The following is a 20,371-nucleotide window of genomic DNA, read 5'->3' as shown; positions in this document are numbered from 1 at the left end:
CTCTTAAATGAAGCACAGAACAATAAAATATAGACGACGTTTAAAATGACATCAGCATTAACGTAACTTTAGCTAAGATATTGAGCTCCTAGCACAGGTACAGCCTACAGACATGTTACGGTCATGTGACCTACTATCTCGTCCAAGTAGTACCTCATTTTCACCATATCGCATCGAATAAAATCATCTGCAGCCCAGAAATCCTCTCAGCATCTTATTGATCTGTAGAATTTCAGCTGAATGAATAAAACTCGGATCATTAAAGTAAAGAAACATGAGTCATGTCACAGCAGGGAGATCACCCATCTCTCTCTCTCTCTCTCTCTCTCTCTCATTTCTCCATTTATGAATGTGATTTTTATCTTCGGCAGTTTGTAGCGGATCATGATCGTGATCATGGAAGATGGATGAGTCGGCTGTCTGCTGTGTTTTATTCATTTCCAGGAGGACGGAAATAAACAACAGTGCTTTCATAATGCATTTAGTTCAGCAAACAGGAGTAACGGCGAGGGAGCAGGAGAGAGAGAATTGTCTCAGGAGTCATGCTGCCGAGACAAACAGGAAAAAAAACCCAAAATGCTTACTTCAAGGCTTTGAATCATTCCATTATTCTCACAAAAATGAGTACACAATGTTCCCTTTACACCAAATGTAGTCAATCAGCGAAGAAATGTTCGGTCTCTGAAGCTTTCCTATGAAGATAATGTTGCTAAGAAGCTAAAGAAGCTTATAGCTTTCAGTTTAGCATTCGGCAAAATTCAATTGTGCAAAAAAAAAAAAAAAAAATACAACATACAAGGAAAAAATGGTTGTAAAATGCAAAGTAAGTCAGAATAACAATTGACATTAAACATACAATAAAACAATTAACACCAAAGATTAAAAAAAAAAAAAAGAGAGAAATGTCATATACATCAGCAAAACATTTAATCATTAGAAGACAGATTTCTAGTGGTTCCTGATGGTTTTTAATGTGTTTCTAGTGGTATTTAATGGTATTTAATGGAACACAATGATGTGTAATTTTAATCTGAGTTCATTCTGATGGTCCTCTACCATCTACCTTTGAATTCCTAATGGAAGCCTTCAGGAACGTGATGGAAACCATTAAGCCAATTCCCATTAAGGTCCATTACATGATGGAAAACTTTAGGTATATTGTAAGTGTAATAGTTTTACAGATGTTCCTTTATTTATTTATTTATTTATTTATTTACACAAACAATCAAATAGTGTATGTTAAGATATTAATAGTAAAAAAAAAAACAACAACAAAAAACTAAATTTCAAGATCCAGTCTGGAAAACATTTGATTCTTCTCAAAAACAGTTTTCTGCTGAATTTCATCACAAGGTTTCATCTTGTTCCAGGACACACCCACATTTCATTTTCACCACTCCATAATTCTATTTTTTTTGAGGTTAAGTTTATTTTCTCCACCCAGTCAGAATCAAAGGGTGTACAAACTTTTGCACTCCACTCTCAGGAGTAAGAACGGAGAGTTACGGGGCATCTGCAGTGCTGTGAGGGTGGAGCTGAGGATTATGGGACGTCGCTGTCAGGTATTTACGCACCATTGCGTTCACACTCGACGCTTGACCTGAGATTGCATCTCGTCTCGCGCTTCTGTCGATATTTCCATCCATTTTACGAGAGACACCCTTTCAGTGCAGGAGACTCTGAGATTTAGGTGAAGTCACTGTTACGGGTGAAGAAATCTGAAATAGTAATATCTCTGGGTCAGAAAATTACTGATATGTGACAATAACTGACAGAAAATTGGCTCTATATATGAAAAACAGAATACAGACTAAATAAATAAACAAATAAATAAATAAATAAAGTTAGAAATGGTCAGAATAACAAACACCAAATGTAAAAAAAAACTAATTAATATCCGAGATACTTTTATCAGGAGATCAGAATTCAGCTATTATTAGTTAAATATCCCTTTAATATAATTTGTATAAAAAATATCATAAATATAAATAAAAAACGTAATTTTCATATTAGTGTCAGAAATGTAGTGATAGAGTTTATTCTAAACATCTCAACATTTCATGCTGTAAAAAGGTTTAAAGTCTAACAACTTATTTTGAACATCATAAATTTTTTTAACTATATTAAATAATAATTCATCAACTTTTAATTTAAGAAACTCAGCTTGTGTGAATATGCAAATTAGCCTTTTAAAAACTGTGCAAAATTTTTACAGTATTAAAATAATCATTTTTCCTTAAATGCCAGTTCCAGAAAAAACTGTGATTAGATGGCAGAAAAATTGTGCACATTTACATCAAGATATCTAGCTTACATTAATATGCAAATTGTCTTAGGAAGTTGGTATTTGCATATTGGAACCTGATTGGTTGTTACATATGATGATGCAATAACACACTGCTAGTCAATTCTAACTCAAGACTTTCCACTGAGATGTTCAGTTGTTTCTTAAAATAAAATAGAACTAAATAAATAATAAAAACAGGATGTAGTGCACATTTTGACATACTGACTACTCTACATATTCATCCTTTTTTTTAATTATTAATTAAGAATTTAATCAGGCTTTATAGCATTTTAGGTGATTTTAATTAAACATTAGAGCTAAAGTAGCCTAAAGGTTCTTAATTTATCACCATTTTCAAAGACACCATGTTTTTGTGTCACATGATGTAATGAAATTTAGCAAGGTGCGAAATATCCAAGTAGAAAAATAATGACTAGCTTTTCGTTTATTTTATTAAATGTCTCGGTTAATCCAATGCAGCCATAAATGGAACACTTTAGAAATTATTTTTTTGCAAAACTGCTTAATTAATGTCATCTTCTGAAAACATGGACGCTTTCATACTGGGAATTTAGATCATTCCACAGCGACACACGGAGAGTCTTGACGGCTGAGTGCATGTCTTATTAATGCCTAACCTTTTTATAAATGCAAAAAACTCACACCTGTTAATGTGAACGTCATCGACGGCGAGAACTGATTACAGGCAGCCAGTTCTAAGAGTGTGTGTGTGTGTGTGTGTGTGTGTGTGTGGAGTGCTGATGAAGAGTTCTGCGTACCGTAGGGAAAACCCGTCACACATAATCCATGTGCCTGTACGTGTGATCAACCACACCTCAGTGAGACGAGAAACACTCCGAAGCGCTCCCTGATCGCCTCACGCAGATACGAGTAGCAATTCATGACAAGTTTATTAAATCGACTCGACGTTAAAGGAAGGATCTTCATCCCTGTTTCATTTCTTCGTCATGTCACACAGCAGATGGAATTGTACGTGTGCCGTTAGGGACGTTTGGCTTTTATTTAAGACAGGATGAAGAACCCGCACTGCTGAGTTCACCGTGTCGGAACACACTCAGGACGTTTCTTATAAGCTCCATGAGACACAGTGTCACAGGCCAGGAGCAACGTTTTCATCAACAATCTCTTCCTGCGTGAAAACCTGTATGAACCTGATCACACTGGAGGCAGCTTTAAACAGACCATAATATCCAGCCTTATGCATGTCACTATAGTAATCTCTATCACCATAGTTACCTCTGTCTCCATGGTTACCTCTATCACTATAGTAATCTCTATCACCATAGTTACCTCTATCACTATAAAAACATCACTATAGTAACCTCTATCACTATAGTTACCTCTATCACTATAGTTACGTCTATCGCTATAGTTACCTCTATCAGTTTATTTACATCTATCACTATAGTTACCACTGTCTGTATAGTTACCTCTATCGCTATCGCTATAGTTACCTCTATCAGTTTAGTCACATCTATCACTATAGTTACCTCTATCACTATAGTTACCTCTATCAGTTTAGTCACATCTATCACTATAGTTACCTCTATCACTATAGTTACCTCTATCAGTTTAGTCACATCTATCACTATAGTTACTTCTATCACTATAGCTACCTCTATCATTATAGCTACCTCTATCATTATAGTTACCTCTATCACTATAGTTACCTCTATCGCCATAGTTACTTCTATCACTATAGCTACCTCTATCATTATAGCTACCTCTATCATTATAGTTACCTCTATCACTATAGTTACCTCTATCGCCATAGTTACTTCTATCACTATAGCTACCTCTATCATTATAGCTACCTCTATCATTATAGTTACCTCTATCACTATAGTTACCTCTATCGCCATAGTTACATCTATCACTATAGCTACCTCTATCATTATAGCTACCTCTATCATTATAGTTACCTCTATCACTATAGTTACCTCTATCGCCATAGTTACTTCTATCACTATAGCTACCTCTATCATTATAGCTACCTCTATCATTATAGTTACCTCTATCACTATAGTTACCTCTATCGCCATAGTTACTTCTATCACTATAGCTACCTCTATCATTATAGTTACCTCTATCATTATAGTTACCTCTATCGCCATAGTTACTTCTATCACTATAGTTACCTCTATCACTATAGTTACCTCTATCACTATAGCTACCTCTATCACTATAGCTACCTCTATCATTATAGCTACCTCTATCATTATAGTTACCTCTATCATTATAGTTACCTCTATCACTATAGTTACCTCTATCGCCATAGTTACTTCTATCACTATAGCTACCTCTATCATTATAGTTACCTCTATCGCCAAAGTTACTTCTATCACTATAGTTACCTCTATCATTACAGTTACCTCTATCATTATAGTTACCTCTATCACTATAGTTACCTCTATCGCCATAGTTACTTCTATCACTATAGCTACCTCTATCATTATAGTTACCTCTATCATTATAGTTACCTCTATCGCCATAGTTACTTCTATCACTATAGCTACCTCTATCATTATAGTTACCTCTATCATTATAGTTACCTCTATCGCCATAGTTACTTCTATCACTATAGTTACCTCTATCACTATAGTTACCTCTATCGTCATAGTTACCTCTATCGTCATAGTCACCTCTATCACTATAGTTACCTCTATCACTATAGTTACCTCTATCGCTATAGTTACCTCTATCATTATAGTTAATTTCCCCCTGGGATTAATAAAGTTCTTTGAATCTTAAATCTTGAATTGAATAGTTACGTTTATCACCATAGTTACCTCTATCACCATAGTTACCTCTATCACTATAGTTACCTCTATCACCATAGTTACTTCTATCGCTATAGTAACCTCTATCACCATAGTTACCTCATCACTATAGTAACCTCTATCGCCATAGTTACCTCTATTACTATAGTTACCTCTATCGCTATAGTAACCTCTATCGCCATAGTTACCTCTATCACCATAGTTACCTCTATCGCTACACCTTCGCTGCAGCTGTCAGTACAGTAGCACAAGCTGGTCACCACGGTGCAGTCCTGTTCTCATCCTGTTTTTCCCTCCTGTCTAATATCTGCTGTTTTACCCCCCGGCTCTCTCTCTCTCTCTCTCTCTCTCTCTCTCTCTCTCTCTCTCTGTCTCTCTCTCTCTCTCAGAGACTCATCTCAATTCCAGCCATGCCGAGTCTGATGCTCATCATCATTGTCATTCTGCTCGAGTTTGTCCTCCTCACCTGGAACCTGTTGGAGGTTTGAGGAGCTCATGAGCAGGAAACGCAGTCCACACGCTCGGGAACTCACACTAAAGATTCTCTGAATGTCTCCTTCGGAAGTGTGGCTGAAGATAATCGTAATCTTCGTCATGTGTTGTCGTCTGAGGTGCGGTGTGTCTGAGAATGGAAACATGCATTATGTGCTAATAACTGAAATTATATACATGATATATGTGGTCTTTGAGACTGTATAAATGATGTGTGATCCATATATATATATATATATATATATATATATATATATATATATATATATATATATTAGAGCCCTAGATAAGCAACAGAGTGAGGATACGTCCTGAAAGACAAGTGTTCACGAAGACTTAAACACAATTACTGTTTTTCTGTAATATTCTGTAAAATGCAATGTCTTTTGGTTAAGTTTAAACCTCTTTAGATTTCTGACTAACTCCCAATGCATGCATTGATGAAAAATAAAACAATAAAACTATTAAATATCTATATTCAGCTAGCTTGTTTATGAAGCTAGCTAATTTGGCAACTGATTCTTTGCATAATGCTGGGAAATGCTGAAATACAATTTACGTGGATCCTTAAAACACATAAAACATTTCAACACAACTTTTAAATTGAACATGGCAGAAAAATATGTTAGCATTTTCATTCTATCTGGAAAAAATGTTTCCAGAAAATTCGCAATCACATTTCACTGTGATCCAGATCGTCAGATTCTCCAGCAGTAGCGATTCAGGACGGCAGCATTTGTGGTTTAATCTCTGTGTTGCTTTTGTCCAGTCTGGAGAAAGAGGACATCTGGAATGTGTTGAAGGCTTCTGATCTCTTCATGAGCTCATGTGGAGTAAAACCCAGTGTCTGGTGATTCTGAAATCCCAAATGAAGACACTCTCGCCATCCTAAATCACTGGATAATCAAACACAAAGCCTGTAGAGACAGGACATTACTGTAATCCAAAAAACAAATTCCTGCTCTCTGTCTTTCCTCTGAGCTTTAGCCAGTTTGGATGGCACCAACTGTTTTTTTCCCCCAAAAGCCAAATCTGTGTGATTCTGCCTCGGGCTGACCGCAGGCTGCTCCAAAACTCCTCAAACAGTTCACGCCGCAAGCCGAGAGTTCACTGTCGACTTTATTTACGGAGTGGGGAAAGAAATGTTAATCACAGTCTCTGAGAAAAACCACAAAATTAATCTCTACCAAGTTATTATAATTTAAATATGAACAGAAGGAACTGACTGTTAAAAAGAGGGAAAAACCAGAGTCCATTATTCATGCAGACTTTCTTAGTTCACTGGAAAAAAGAGCAGCGAATCTGTGGGTGTTTTGAGACTTATTCAGAGCTGCGCTGCTGCTTTGAAGCACAACGCTGTCGGAGATAAGAAAGCGGATAGCGACCTTTCTGACTTTTCAAGTCTGATGCACAAAGGCCTTTGAGAGGAGTACAAGTTCGGGAAGCTTTCTATTCGAATGCAAATGTTTAAAAAGCTAAAACAGGTTCTTGCTTATTAGTTCAACAGTAACCTAAACCTTTAAGCATTTATCAAACGTGGAGCTACAGGACAGGTGAGGTACACACTTACCTTTAACCTCGAGAATTCAGGAAGTCCTTAAAGTCTGATAGCTGGAAAATGAGGAAACGGAGGAACACTCCTTAAGATCTCCAATAGGCAAAGTACAACATCTCAGAAAAATATCTCATTAGCTTCTGTGCTTCTTTAAGTGAAAGCGTGCACGATACGGTCTGAATGATGATGACTTCCAAGCAGTTAAAAGTTAAAAAAGTTTAAAAAGTTAAAAAAAGAATGAGTAAGCAGGATATAGATAAGTTATCATGAAGTGCTGCTCGCTGTTGTTTTTCATTTCCCACATGCTTTTGTTTATTTTATAGCCATGTGCTTTTTTTTTTTGTTCCATTCCTGTCTCTATCCCTGTATTATCATTGGTTTGTTTCCCTAATGTGTGCACCTTTTCTGTGTTCAGCCCTTCATTCGTTTTGGTTATTTACACCAATGAATGGCATCTCCATTCTTCGATGTGAAGTGTTGCTGTGTGCAATACTGAGCCTTGATTTCTTTTTCTGTTTTCTTCCTGTTTTCTGACGCATGCCTGTTATCAGTTTTTGACTATGGGTCCTGCTTCTTTAATGATTCCTTCCTGTTTATTGAGCCACACTACCAACTTTGATTATGATTAATTGATTGTCTTTAATAAAATAAACACTGAGCATGGTGAAACTGACAAATTCAGGATGTAAGCCAGTGTTCTCCGCATGTCTGTATGAGGTTCCTTCAGTTTCCTTCCACATCCTAAATGAGCGTGTGTAGGTGGATTGGCTGCTCATGCACTTGCACACCAGGATCCTCCACCACTGCCATCCTTTCCAGGATAAAAAAGTTGATGGTGATGAATAAACCTATATATCCTTACAGGTTCCTTGTTTGTCCCTCTGGGAGAACGCTTAAAGATCGTATGTTGAAAATAATGAGTAATAATTTGGTCCTAGAAAAAACAAGTCCTTCTTGACTATCCACATTAGAGGCATGCTGAACTAAGAAAATACTGCAAGCCTGCAAACCAACAGAAAACGAGTATTTTCCACGGCCATGGTCTAAATAAATAAATAAATAAATAAATAAATAAATAAATAAATACAAATAAATATATTTTCACTACGCAGCAGAAAACAGAAACATACTTGACATATAAGTCTAGTGGCAAATAAAGGAGCAATTTCAGTCATGACAGAACAATCATTGTATGCAGTCAAGGGAATTGTCTTGTTACACACACACACACACACACACAATGTGGTGCTGCTTGGGTGTGTTGTACTGAAGGTAAGCTGTTTGTCAGCCGTGACATTTAGGATAAATATCTTCCGCCTGTTGCACATAATGTGATCAGGAATAAAAAACACACTATATAAAAAACAGGGTTTCGATCCATTCGGGAGCCGCCGCTGGATCCGGGCGACAACGCGGATCTTATTAGGTTGCAAACTTGTGGGATTTTGGTTATTTGGTCTGGGAATATGAGATACATGCCACAGGAAAGAAAACATACACAGGAGCAATTATGATAAAAAGGAGTTTTGTTCGTGAGAGAAGACGACGGTGAGGCCTCCAGCTCCTCGGCCAGATGCTAAACACGCATTTTCGAATCTGGTGGAGTGTAAGCGCTGACTGTAGGAGAGGATCAGGACCGAGGACACTTCCTGCGCCGGGGCAGGAGGAGTGTGTACTCGAGGAATGAGGAGTGTTTACTGAAACAGATGGTGCTGAGAGACTGAGGGGTCAAATATGGCTTGAATACGAGTGCAGTGCTATTTATCATTGATTTATATATTTAAACTTATACACTCATACATACTGAGTTTCCAGTTTATTATACAAATGCTGACTGTACTCTCTTTATTACTATAGTTACCTCTGTCACCATGGATACCTCTATTGCTATAGTTACCACTGTTTCTATAGTTACCTCTATCACTATAGTTACATCTATCCCTATAGATACCTCTATCGCTATAGTTACATCCATTACTATAGTTACCTCTATCACTATAGTTACCTCTATCGCTATAGTTAAATCTATCACTATAGTTACCTCTATCACTATAGTCACCTCTATCGCTATAGTTAAATCTATCACTATAGTTACCTCTATCGCTATAGTTACATCTGCGGTTAGTTACATCTATCACTATAGCTACCTCTATCGCTATAGTTACATCTATCGCTATAGTTACCTCTATCGCTATAGTTACATCTATTCCTATAGTTACCTCTATTGCTATAGTAACCTCTATCATTAAAGTTACATCTATCACTATAGTCACCTCTATCGCTATAGTTACCTCTATCGCTATAGTTACCTCTATCGCTATAGTTACATCTAACACTATAGTTACCTCTATCGCTATAGTAACCTCTATCATTGTAGTTACCTCTGCCACTACAGACACTATAGCTACCTCTCACAATAGTGTCCTTTCGTTATAGTTACCTCTGTCACTATAGTTACCTCTGTCACTGTTGGTGTCTCTGTCACCATAGTTACCCCTTTCTCTATATTTACCTCTGCACTACTTACCACGTCTCTATAATTACCTCTAATGCTATCTAATGCTATAGTTTCTCTGGAACTGGTTATCTATATTCTCATTATACTACAGATTTTGCCACAAGAAACCCAATAAAATGTCTAAAATAAAGGTTTTGGACCTCACAGATTTTACCACCCGAAACACACACACACACACACACACACACACACACACACATTTAACCAGATTCCAGGAGTGTGTGAGGCGTATTGGTATATTCCTATCAGGCTTGGCAAATCCTCCAAACAGTTGACAGATAGCCGGCACGACACCAAAAGCTCATTACTGCAGCTTTTCTCCGTAATCCTGTCACCTCGACCCCATTAGCTTTAAATAAATGCTTTCTGCTCTCCGGGTGCCAGCTGCAGCGGTCTGTGATATCCGACGACGTTTGTACCGTGTGATCGCTTTGACTGTGGATTTGAGTTCTGTGTTCACTCCAGTGGATGAAGGCTGATAGGGAAATGAGGAAATGTGGGGCCACCAGGTTTTCACTCATGAAGAAGCTTGATATAACGGCATGAGCGGGGCCTGGGATCGGTCAAACGATGACCTAACACACGATAGTGGACGTACATAAGTGACGAATCCTCTTTGTGAAATATAATTCGACAGAATTGGATTTATAAATAAACTCAGTTCTTTTTGCGGAGGACGTTCGCCACATCATCTATGCATCGGCGCAAAGTTCATTGTGATTCACTCGGCAACAGATCTGTGTTGTACACTCGGTAACATATGCTGCTCAAGCTGATGGTGTGTGTGTGTGTGTGTGTTAGAGGGGGTGAAATCTTGTTCATGATGACATCACTTCCTTGCTCCTACACCACCATATGGGTTCTCCTGCTCGTACATCTGCTGAATCAATGCTGCAGTCTCTGAGATCAAACCCAAACAGGATCAGGGTTAACTGGGGTTTTGGCTTTTACATGACATTATCAAATTATTTACAAACACTAGTTATTATCTATAAAATTTATATATTAATGAGAAAATATAAATTACAGCACGGGCCTTGGCGTCCCCAGAACCCACTTCGAGAACCACTGGACAATATGAATTAAAATCTTCTTCTTCTTCTTCTTCTTCTTATGTTCTACCTGACTGGAGAATTTTACAGTCTCTTGGACACTTTGCTCAGAGTCTCGGCGGCTGATTTCCACTCTGTCCAGCACAGATCACTCAGCCCGGATTTCCCACAATCCTCAGGGACTCGCCCGTCTCTTGGCAGACGGAAACGGCTTAGCGGGTTTGTGGATTTGGCAGCTTCTTTAAATAGATTTGGGAAGGCAGCAGGCCTGAGGTAAAGAAGTCCATCCCGGATCAGTTACTGGAGGGCACGAGTGGCTCTGAGGCTTGGCTTTCTCACATAGCAGGGTCATTACACTAAGCCTGAGAGGAGTGTGTGTTTGTGTGTGTGTGTGTGTGTGTGTGTGTGTGTGTGTTTGTGTGTATGTGTGACTCAAGTGGGTGACAATAGTGTGGATGGGAGATGGGGGAGAAACCCTTATGTGCTACTCAGAATCTTTTCAGGGAGACTGGGAGAAAAAGTGAGATTATATTTCATCCACTTCCTCCCTTTGAAGCCTTTGTTGATGCTCTTCTCATTAGCGGAGCATTTTCATCAGGACACAAGTGTGTAAACATGGTATGAGCTTTATTGCGATGAGACCAAGAATCATAATTTGAGTCCATAGCGGAGGTCAAAACAAACAAGTACGCGACATCAAACAGCAAAATCAGAAATCAAAAGATAGGAATGAGTCGAGAACCAGAGTGTATGGGGAACCGAGAAAACGAGGCTTGGACGTAAACTCAGGAAACGCACAATAAGAATTTACAACATCGCACTTAAACAACGCGGTATGAATAGACAAACTAATCTAAGGACTAACACGGTACAGGTGAACACAGTCAGGCAACAAACCAATAGGACAGAGGTGGAGACAGTACTACAACAAAACATATAAGCAAAAGCACATGCCATTTGTTACCATGGAAACCATATCGCGGAAGTGGAAACTATGACATCATCACATTTACTGATCCGTGCACATACCACATAATGTAACATAACATTATTTTTTACTTTATTTAGATACAAACTGAACTAGATATTTAATGCTAACTTACATATTTAATGCTAACTTACAATCAAACTAACTGACATGAAACTAGCTAATTAACTTTAGTAAGAAATAGTAAGCCAGTATTAGAGCAAGATAGCTAATCTAGCTAGCTATTTACATAAAGTAAACATGAAGCCATAATATTAGAGAGAGGTGATTAATGTTAGAAAGCATGTTGCATAAAGCGAGCCAATTAACTAACACTAGGACACAGGTGTTAAAGACCAAGAGCGAGCTAACTAATGCTAGAGCAAGATCATTCACTAAACAACTAAGCAAAAGTTTACTGAATAATTAAGTAAGATTTGTTATAATTAAGAACAATCAGAATAATTCAGTAGTTTTTTGAATAATTAAGTAACATTCTGTATAATTATGCAAGTACTATTTGGAATAAATAAGTAACATTCGGGATTATTAAGTAAAATTTGGAATAATTAAGTAAAATTCGGAATAAATAAGAAAAGTTTGAATAAATAAGTAACATTAGGAATAATTAAGTAGCATTCGGTATTAAGTAACATCCTGAATAATTACGTAAAATTCAGAATAATTATGCTACAGTTAGTATAACTGAGTAACATTCTGAATAATTGTGTAACACTGAGAATAAATAAGTCACATTCTGAATAATTTAATCAAATTGCTTTCAGAAATAAGGAATTTCAGAAGACAGCCGTGATTATGTTGCTTTCTGAAAGCGTCAGATTTTTAGATTTTATCTCGGAAGCACAAATGCTGCTGGAAAATGCAGCCTGTCTCTCGACTGAAACAAAAACCTCTTTTCTCTCCCTCTGTTTTTTTTTCTCCTTCTGTCACTTTTCTCTCGTTCGCGCCGGACGGTGCATTACCGAGTCACTGTAATCACAGCGTGTGCTGCTTTTATGCTGTGTTTCCTCAGGAACGCCTCGATCTGACTGACAACACTGAGAGAAACACACAGGGAGAAAACAACCGTCTTACACAAGCATCTCCGTTTATTTACACCACACCGCTGCTGAATTCTGCGTTCTGATTGGTCAGAAGGCGTTGATGAATTTTCCATAACAGCAGCTCTGACAGTAGTGCAGCTGCAAATCACAGGTTTATATTTGTTATCGTTTCTATAGCAACAGCTCATTCACAGTGTGATATTGTTAATATGGTGAGGTTTTCTGTAAGGAGCCGTTTATGTAACATTTCTGGACTATCTATCTATCTATCTATCTATCTATCTATCTGTCTATCTATCTATCTATCTATCTATCTATCTATCTGTCTGTCTGTCTCTCTGTATGTGTGTCTTTCTACCTGTCTGTCTCTCTTTATGTGTGTCTTTCTACCTGTCTGTCTCTCTGTATGTATATCTTTCTACCTGTCTGTCTCTCTGTATGTATATCTTTCTACCTGTCTGTCTCTCTGTATGTATATCTTTCTACCTGTCTGTCTCTCTGTATGTGTGTCTTTCCACCTGTCTGTCTCTCTGTATGTGTGTCTTTCTACCTGTCTGTCTCTCTTTATGTGTGTCTTTCTACCTGTCTGTCTCTCTGTATGTATATCTTTCTACCTGTCTGTCTCTCTGTATGTGTATCTTTCCACCTGTCTGTCTCTCTGTATGTGTATCTTTCCACCTGTCTGTCTCTCTGTATGTGTATCTTTCCACCTGTCTCTCTGTATGTGTGTCTTTCTACCTGTCTGTCTCTCTGTATGTGTGTCTTTCTACCTGTCTGTCTCTCTGTATGTATATCTTTCTACCTGTCTGTCTCTCTGTATGTGTATCTTTCCACCTGTCTCTCTGTATGTGTGTCTTTCTACCTGTCTGTCTCTCTGTATGTGTGTCTTTCTACCTGTCTGTCTCTCTGTATGTGTATCTTTCTACCTGTCTGTCTCTCTGTATGTATATCTTTCTACCTGTCTGTCTCTCTGTATGTGTGTCTTTCTACCTGTCTGTCTCTCTGTATGTGTGTCTTTCCACCTGTCTGTCTCTCTGTATGCGTATCTTTCTACCTGTCTGTCTCTCTGTATGCGTATCTTTCTACCTGTCTGTCTTTCCCTACATGTCTATCTCTCTTTCTCTACCTCTCTCTCTGTCTGTCTGTATAATTCTCTTTACTGGTCTCTGTCTTTTTTTTCTGTTACTCCGTTCTTCCTTTTTCTACTTTCTCCTCTCTCTCTCTCTCTCTCTCTCTCTCTGTCTCTCTTTCTCTCTCTCGCTCTTGTCAGCACTGTTGCTGCTCATTAGCTGGTCTTTCTTTCTTTTTTTTACTCCTGCTGCAGGATTTCGTGTGTGTGTGTCAGTGTGTGTGTGTGTGTGTGTGTGTGTCAGTGTGAGTGTGTGTTGTGTGTGTGTGTGTGTGTGCGTGTGTGTGTGTGTCACTAACTGTGCTCTCGTTACCCCAGCAGGTTGAAGGATGTTCCTCAGTTCGCACACATAGCAGCTCAGTGTCTCACACACACACACACACACACACACACACACACACACACACACAGTATCCTGCAGTGAAATGTCACACACACACACACACACACACTGTGCGAGGAGAACCGAAGTGGACTCACACACACACACACACACACACTCCGCTGAAGACGGAGACACTTCCTTAAAATATCACAAGTGCGATTATCCACTTTACACTCCGAAAGTGGAAACCGAAAAGTCTCACACTTGCTCACACACACACACACACACACACACACTCGCTCACAGATACTTTTAGGCGTCTTCATTTTTTAAAAATCGCTCTGTAGTTGAGGATTCTTTTTATATTAATGTATTGTGTGCTTTATTAGCCAGATAGCTAGCATTAGCACTGATCACCTTCATAAACTCTTAAATAAATACACAAATAACAGCTTATAAATCCTCTGAGAAATCCTGACAAGTTAGCACATAGCATCCGTTTAGCTAGCATTAGCATTGATGATTATAAATATTAATGCATATGACCTTTTGAAGAATCGTGTGAGGTTAGCGTATGGTGGCTAACTGATTAGTATTAGCAGTAAATTTTATGCGCATACATGATTACGACTTAATCAGATATGTCGAGCTTGTGTTAGCAGTGAATATAAAGATTTATGAACATTAAAATTTAAACTTCTTACAGAAATCCTGTCAAATTAACATGTTTGCTTGCGTTATTAGCGTGAAATATGACTTAAAAATCCTCCGAGAAGTCATGTCAAATCTGTTAAACTAGCTTGTATTAGCTTGTCGGCTAACTTTAGCAGTGAACAAGTGAAGCTAAAAATCCTCTCAACAGGCCTTCATGTGAAGCTTGGAAGTGCTAGCTGATTAGCGTTAGCAATGAAGATTATAAATATTTATGAATATGATCTGCTCAGAAATCCTGTCAGCTTAATACATATTAGCTAGCTAGCTGAAAAGTATGAAAATATCTATGACTTTGACTTAGAAATCTGTTAAATTTGTCAAGTAAGTAGCTAGATTTAGCTAGCATTAGCAGTGAAGATTAAAAACCATATATAATGTTTATAAACATGACATAAATTTTTCTCAGAAATCCTTTACATAGCATATGCTAGCTAGCATTAACAGTAAATATTTAGAACATATTTATGATTGACTAAAAAGCTTGGGTTAGACAGTTAGCTAGCATTAATAGTGGAAATTATAAACATTTATAAATAAGGTAACCATGTTAGCTAATTGATTAGTAAAGATCACATTAGCGGTGAAGATTGTAAATATTACGAATAAGATTTAAAATTCCTCTCAGAAATCATGTTAGCTAACTGATAAGCGCTAGTAGAGATCACATTAGCGGTGAAGATTGTAAATATTACGAATAAGATTTAAAATTCCTCTCAGAAATCATGTTAGCTAACTGATTAGCGCTAGTAGAGATCACATTAGCGGTGAAGATTGTAAAAATGACGAATAAGATTTAAAATTCCTCTCAGAAATCATGTTAGCTAACTGATAAGCGCTAGTAGAGATCACATTAGCGGTGAAGATTGTAAAAATGACGAATAAGGTTTAAAATTCCTCTCAGAAATCATGTTAGCTAACTGATAAGCGCTAGTATAGATCACATTAGCGGTGAAGATTGTAAATATTACGAATAAGATTTAAAATTCCTCTCAGAAATCATGTTAGCTAACTGATAAGCGCTAGTATAGATCACATTAGCGGTGAAGATTGTAAATATTACGAATAAGATTTAAAATTCCTCTCAGAAATCATGTTAGCTAACTGATTAGCGCTAGTAGAGATCACATTAGCGGTCAAGATTGTAAAAATGACGAATAAGGTTTAAAATTCCTCTCAGAAATCATGTTAGCTAACTGATAAGCGCTAGTAGAGATCACATTAGCGGTGAAGATTGTAAAAATTACGAATAAGGTTTAAAATTCCTCTCAGAAATCATGTTAGCTAACTGATAAGCGCTAGTAGAGATCACATTAGCGGTGAAGATTATAGATATTACGAATAAGATTTAAAATTCCTCTCAGAAATCATGTTAGCTAACTGATTAGCGCTAGTAGAGATCACATTAGCGGTGAAGATTGTAAATATTACGAATAAGATTTAAAATTCCTCTCAGAAATCATGTTAGCTAACTGATAAGCGCTAGTAGAGATCACATTAGCGGTGAAGATTGTAAAAATTACGAATAAGATTTAAAATTCCTCTCAGAAATCATGTTAGCTAACTGATAAGCGCTAGTAGAGATCACATTAGCGGTGAAGATTGTAAATATTACGAATAAGGTTTAAAATTCCTCTCAGAAATCATGTTAGCTAACTGATAAGCGCTAGTAGAGATCACATTAGCGGTGAAGATTGTAAAAATTACGAATAAGGTTTAAAATTCCTCTCAGAAATCATGTTAGCTAACTGATAAGCGCTAGTAGAGATCACATTAGCGGTGAAGATTGTAAAAATTACGAATAAGGTTTAAAATTCCTCTCAGAAATCATGTTAGCTAACTGATAAGCGCTAGTAGAGATCACATTAGCGGTGAAGATTGTAAAAATTACGAATAAGGTTTAAAATTCCTCTCAGAAATCATGTTAGCTAACTGATAAGCGCTAGTAGAGATCACATTAGCGGTGAAGATTGTAAAAATTACGAATAAGGTTTAAAATTCCTCTCAGAAATCATGTTAGCTAACTGATAAGCGCTAGTAGAGATCACGTTAGCGGCGAAGATTGTAAAAATTACGAATAAGATTTAAAATTCCTCTCAGAAATCATGTTAGCTAACTGATTAGCGCTAGTAGAGATCACGTTAGCGGCGAAGATTGTAAAAATGACGAATAAGATTTAAAATTCCTCTCAGAAATCATGTTAGCTAACTGATAAGCGCTAGTATAGATCACGTTAGCGGCGAAGATTGTAAATATTACGAATAAGATTTAAAATTCCTCTCAGAAATCATGTTAGCTAACTGATAAGCGCTAGTAGAGATCACGTTAGCGGCGAAGATTGTAAATATTACGAATAAGATTTAAAATTCCTCTCAGAAATCATGTTAGCTAACTGATAAGCGCTAGTATAGATCACATTAGCGGCGAAGATTGTAAATATTACGAATAAGGTTTAAAATTCCTCTCAGAAATCATGTTAGCTAACTGATAAGCGCTAGTAGAGATCACGTTAGCGGCGAAGATTGTAAAAATTACGAATAAGGTTTAAAATTCCTCTCAGAAATCATGTTAGCTAACTGATAAGCGCTAGTAGAGATCACATTAGCGGTGAAGATTGTAAAAATTACGAATAAGGTTTAAAATTCCTCTCAGAAATCATGTTAGCTAACTGATTAGCGCTAGTAGAGATCACATTAGCGGTGAAGATTGTAAAAATTACGAATAAGGTTTAAAATTCCTCTCAGAAATCATGTTAGCTAACTGATAAGCGCTAGTAGAGATCACATTAGCGGTGAAGATTGTAAAAATTACGAATAAGGTTTAAAATTCCTCTCAGAAATCATGTTAGCTAACTGATAAGCGCTAGTAGAGATCACATTAGCGGTGAAGATTGTAAATATTACGAATAAGGTTTAAAATTCCTCTCAGAAATCATGTTAGCTAACTGATAAGCGCTAGTAGAGATCACATTAGCGGTGAAGATTGTAAAAATTACGAATAAGGTTTAAAATTCCTCTCAGAAATCATGTTAGCTAACTGATAAGCGCTAGTAGAGATCACGTTAGCGGTGAAGATTGTTAAAATTACGAATAAGATTTAAAATTCCTCTCAGAAATCATGTTAGCTAACTGATTAGCGCTAGTAGAGATCACATTAGCGGCGAAGATTGTAAATATTACGAATAAGGTTTAAAATTCCTCTCAGAAATCATGTTAGCTAACTGATTAGCGCTAGTAGAGATCACATTAGCGGCGAAGATTGTAAATATTACGAATAAGGTTTAAAATTCCTCTCAGAAATCATGTTAGCTAACTGATTAGCGCTAGTAGAGATCACATTAGCGGCGAAGATTGTAAATATTACGAATAAGGTTTAAAATTCCTCTCAGAAATCATGTTAGCTAACTGATTAGCGCTAGTAGAGATCACATTAGCGGCGAAGATTGTAAATATTACGAATAAGGTTTAAAATTCCTCTCAGAAATCATGTTAGCTAACTGATTAGCGCTAGTAGAGATCACATTAGCGGTGAAGATTGTAAAAATGACGAATAAGGTTTAAAATTCCTCTCAGAAATCATGTTAGCTAACTGATTAGCGCTAGTAGAGATCACATTAGCGGTGAAGATTGTAAAAATGACGAATAAGGTTTAAAATTCCTCTCAGAAATCATGTTAGCTAACTGATTAGCGCTAGTAGAGATCACATTAGCGGTGAAGATTGTAAAAATGACGAATAAGGTTTAAAATTCCTCTCAGAAATCATGTTAGCTAACTGATAAGCGCAAGTAGAGATCACATTAGCGGTGAAGATTGTAAATATTACGAATAAGATTTAAAATTCCTCTCAGAAATCATGTTAGCTAACTGATTAGCGCTAGTAGAGATCACATTAGCGGCGAAGATTGTAAATATTACGAATAAGGTTTAAAATTCCTCTCAGAAATCATGTTAGCTAACTGATTAGCGCTAGTAGAGATCACATTAGCGGCGAAGATTGTAAATATTACGAATAAGGTTTAAAATTCCTCTCAGAAATCATGTTAGCTAACTGATTAGCGCTAGTAGAGATCACATTAGCGGCGAAGATTGTAAATATTACGAATAAGGTTTAAAATTCCTCTCAGAAATCATGTTAGCTAACTGATTAGCGCTAGTAGAGATCACATTAGCGGCGAAGATTGTAAAAATTACGAATAAGGTTTAAAATTCCTCTCAGAAATCATGTTAGCTAACTGATTAGCGCTAGTAGAGATAACATTAGCGGCGAAGATTGTAAAAATTACGAATAAGGTTTAAAATTCCTCTCAGAAATCATGTTAGCTAACTGATTAGCGCTAGTAGAGATCACATTAGCGGCGAAGATTGTAAAAATGACGAATAAGGTTTAAAATTCCTCTCAGAAATCATGTTAGCTAACTGATTAGCGCTAGCAGAGATCACATTAGCGGTGAAGATTGTAAATATTACGAATAAGGTTTAAAATTCCTCTCAGAAATCATGTTAGCTAACTGATAAGCGCTAGCAGAGATCACATTAGCGGTGAAGATTGTAAATATTACGAATAAGGTTTAAAATTCCTCTCAGAAATCATGTTAGCTAACTGATTAGCGCTAGTAGAGATCACATTAGAGATGAAGATTGTAAATATTACGAATAAGGTTTAAAATTCCTCTCAGAAATCATGTTAGCTAACTGATTAGCGCTAGTAGAGATCACATTAGCGGTGAAGATTGTAAAAATTGCGAATAAGGTTTAAAATTCCTCTCAGAAATCATGTTAGCTAACTGATAAGCGCTAGTAGAGATAACATTAGCGGTGAAGATTGTAAATATTACGAATAAGGTTTAAAATTCCTCTCAGAAATCATGTTAGCTAACTGATTAGCGCTAGTAGAGATCACATTAGCGGTGAAGATTGTAAAAATTACGAATAAGATTTAAAATTCCTCTCAGAAATCATGTTAGCTAACTGATTAGCGCTAGTAGAGATCACATTAGCGGTGAAGATTGTAAATATTACGAATAAGATTTAAAATTCCTCTCAGAAATCCTGCTAATTCTCTCACCTCGTGTTTCAGAAAAAAGCGCTAGCGTGGTGCGCTAGCTTAGCCATGAGTATCAGTAGATATCTCCAGTTCAGTGACTCTTTTTTTTTTCTACTGATCTCCTCATCAGATCATTTCCGTCTCTTCGTACTGAGCAGGAAGTTTCCTCCTCGCTGCGTTTCTCTCTCTAATCCTTCTCTGTTCTCCATGACAGCTTCGACACTCCGGTGATCCGGACTCTCCTGTTCCGAACCCGGAATAATAAGCGGCTTTTCTCCGAGGGAATGGAATTCCCTCTCTCTCTCTCTCTCTCTCTCTCTTTCTCTGTTCCTCTCCTGATATCTGCAGATGACCGATCTTCCCTGCAAGCCTTAAAGAAAAAAAAAAGAGACCCATTTTTATTTTTTTTTCCATCAGGAAAAGGAT

The 20,371-nt window shown here is 37.1% G+C and overlaps 1 long non-coding RNA gene across 1 annotated transcript; it reads right to left on the bottom strand.

Annotated features, from left to right (window-relative positions):
* Positions 1-972: 972 nt before the first annotated feature.
* Positions 973-7,744, bottom strand: LOC128319142 (uncharacterized). The gene is made up of 3 exons (XR_008302549.1): positions 6,258-7,744; positions 5,555-5,710; positions 973-1,718 (listed from the first exon to the last, which is right to left on the bottom strand). It is a non-coding gene; the product is annotated as an uncharacterized LOC128319142 (long non-coding RNA).
* Between the last annotated feature and the right edge of the window lie 12,627 nt (positions 7,745-20,371).

This window comes from Pangasianodon hypophthalmus, chromosome 10 (genome assembly GCF_027358585.1).
Source record: "Pangasianodon hypophthalmus isolate fPanHyp1 chromosome 10, fPanHyp1.pri, whole genome shotgun sequence".
In the NCBI taxonomy this organism is placed as follows: Eukaryota; Metazoa; Chordata; class Actinopteri; order Siluriformes; family Pangasiidae; genus Pangasianodon; species Pangasianodon hypophthalmus.
The sequence above is the reverse complement of the archived record's forward strand: the minus strand, read 5'-3'. Positions and strand labels throughout refer to the sequence as shown.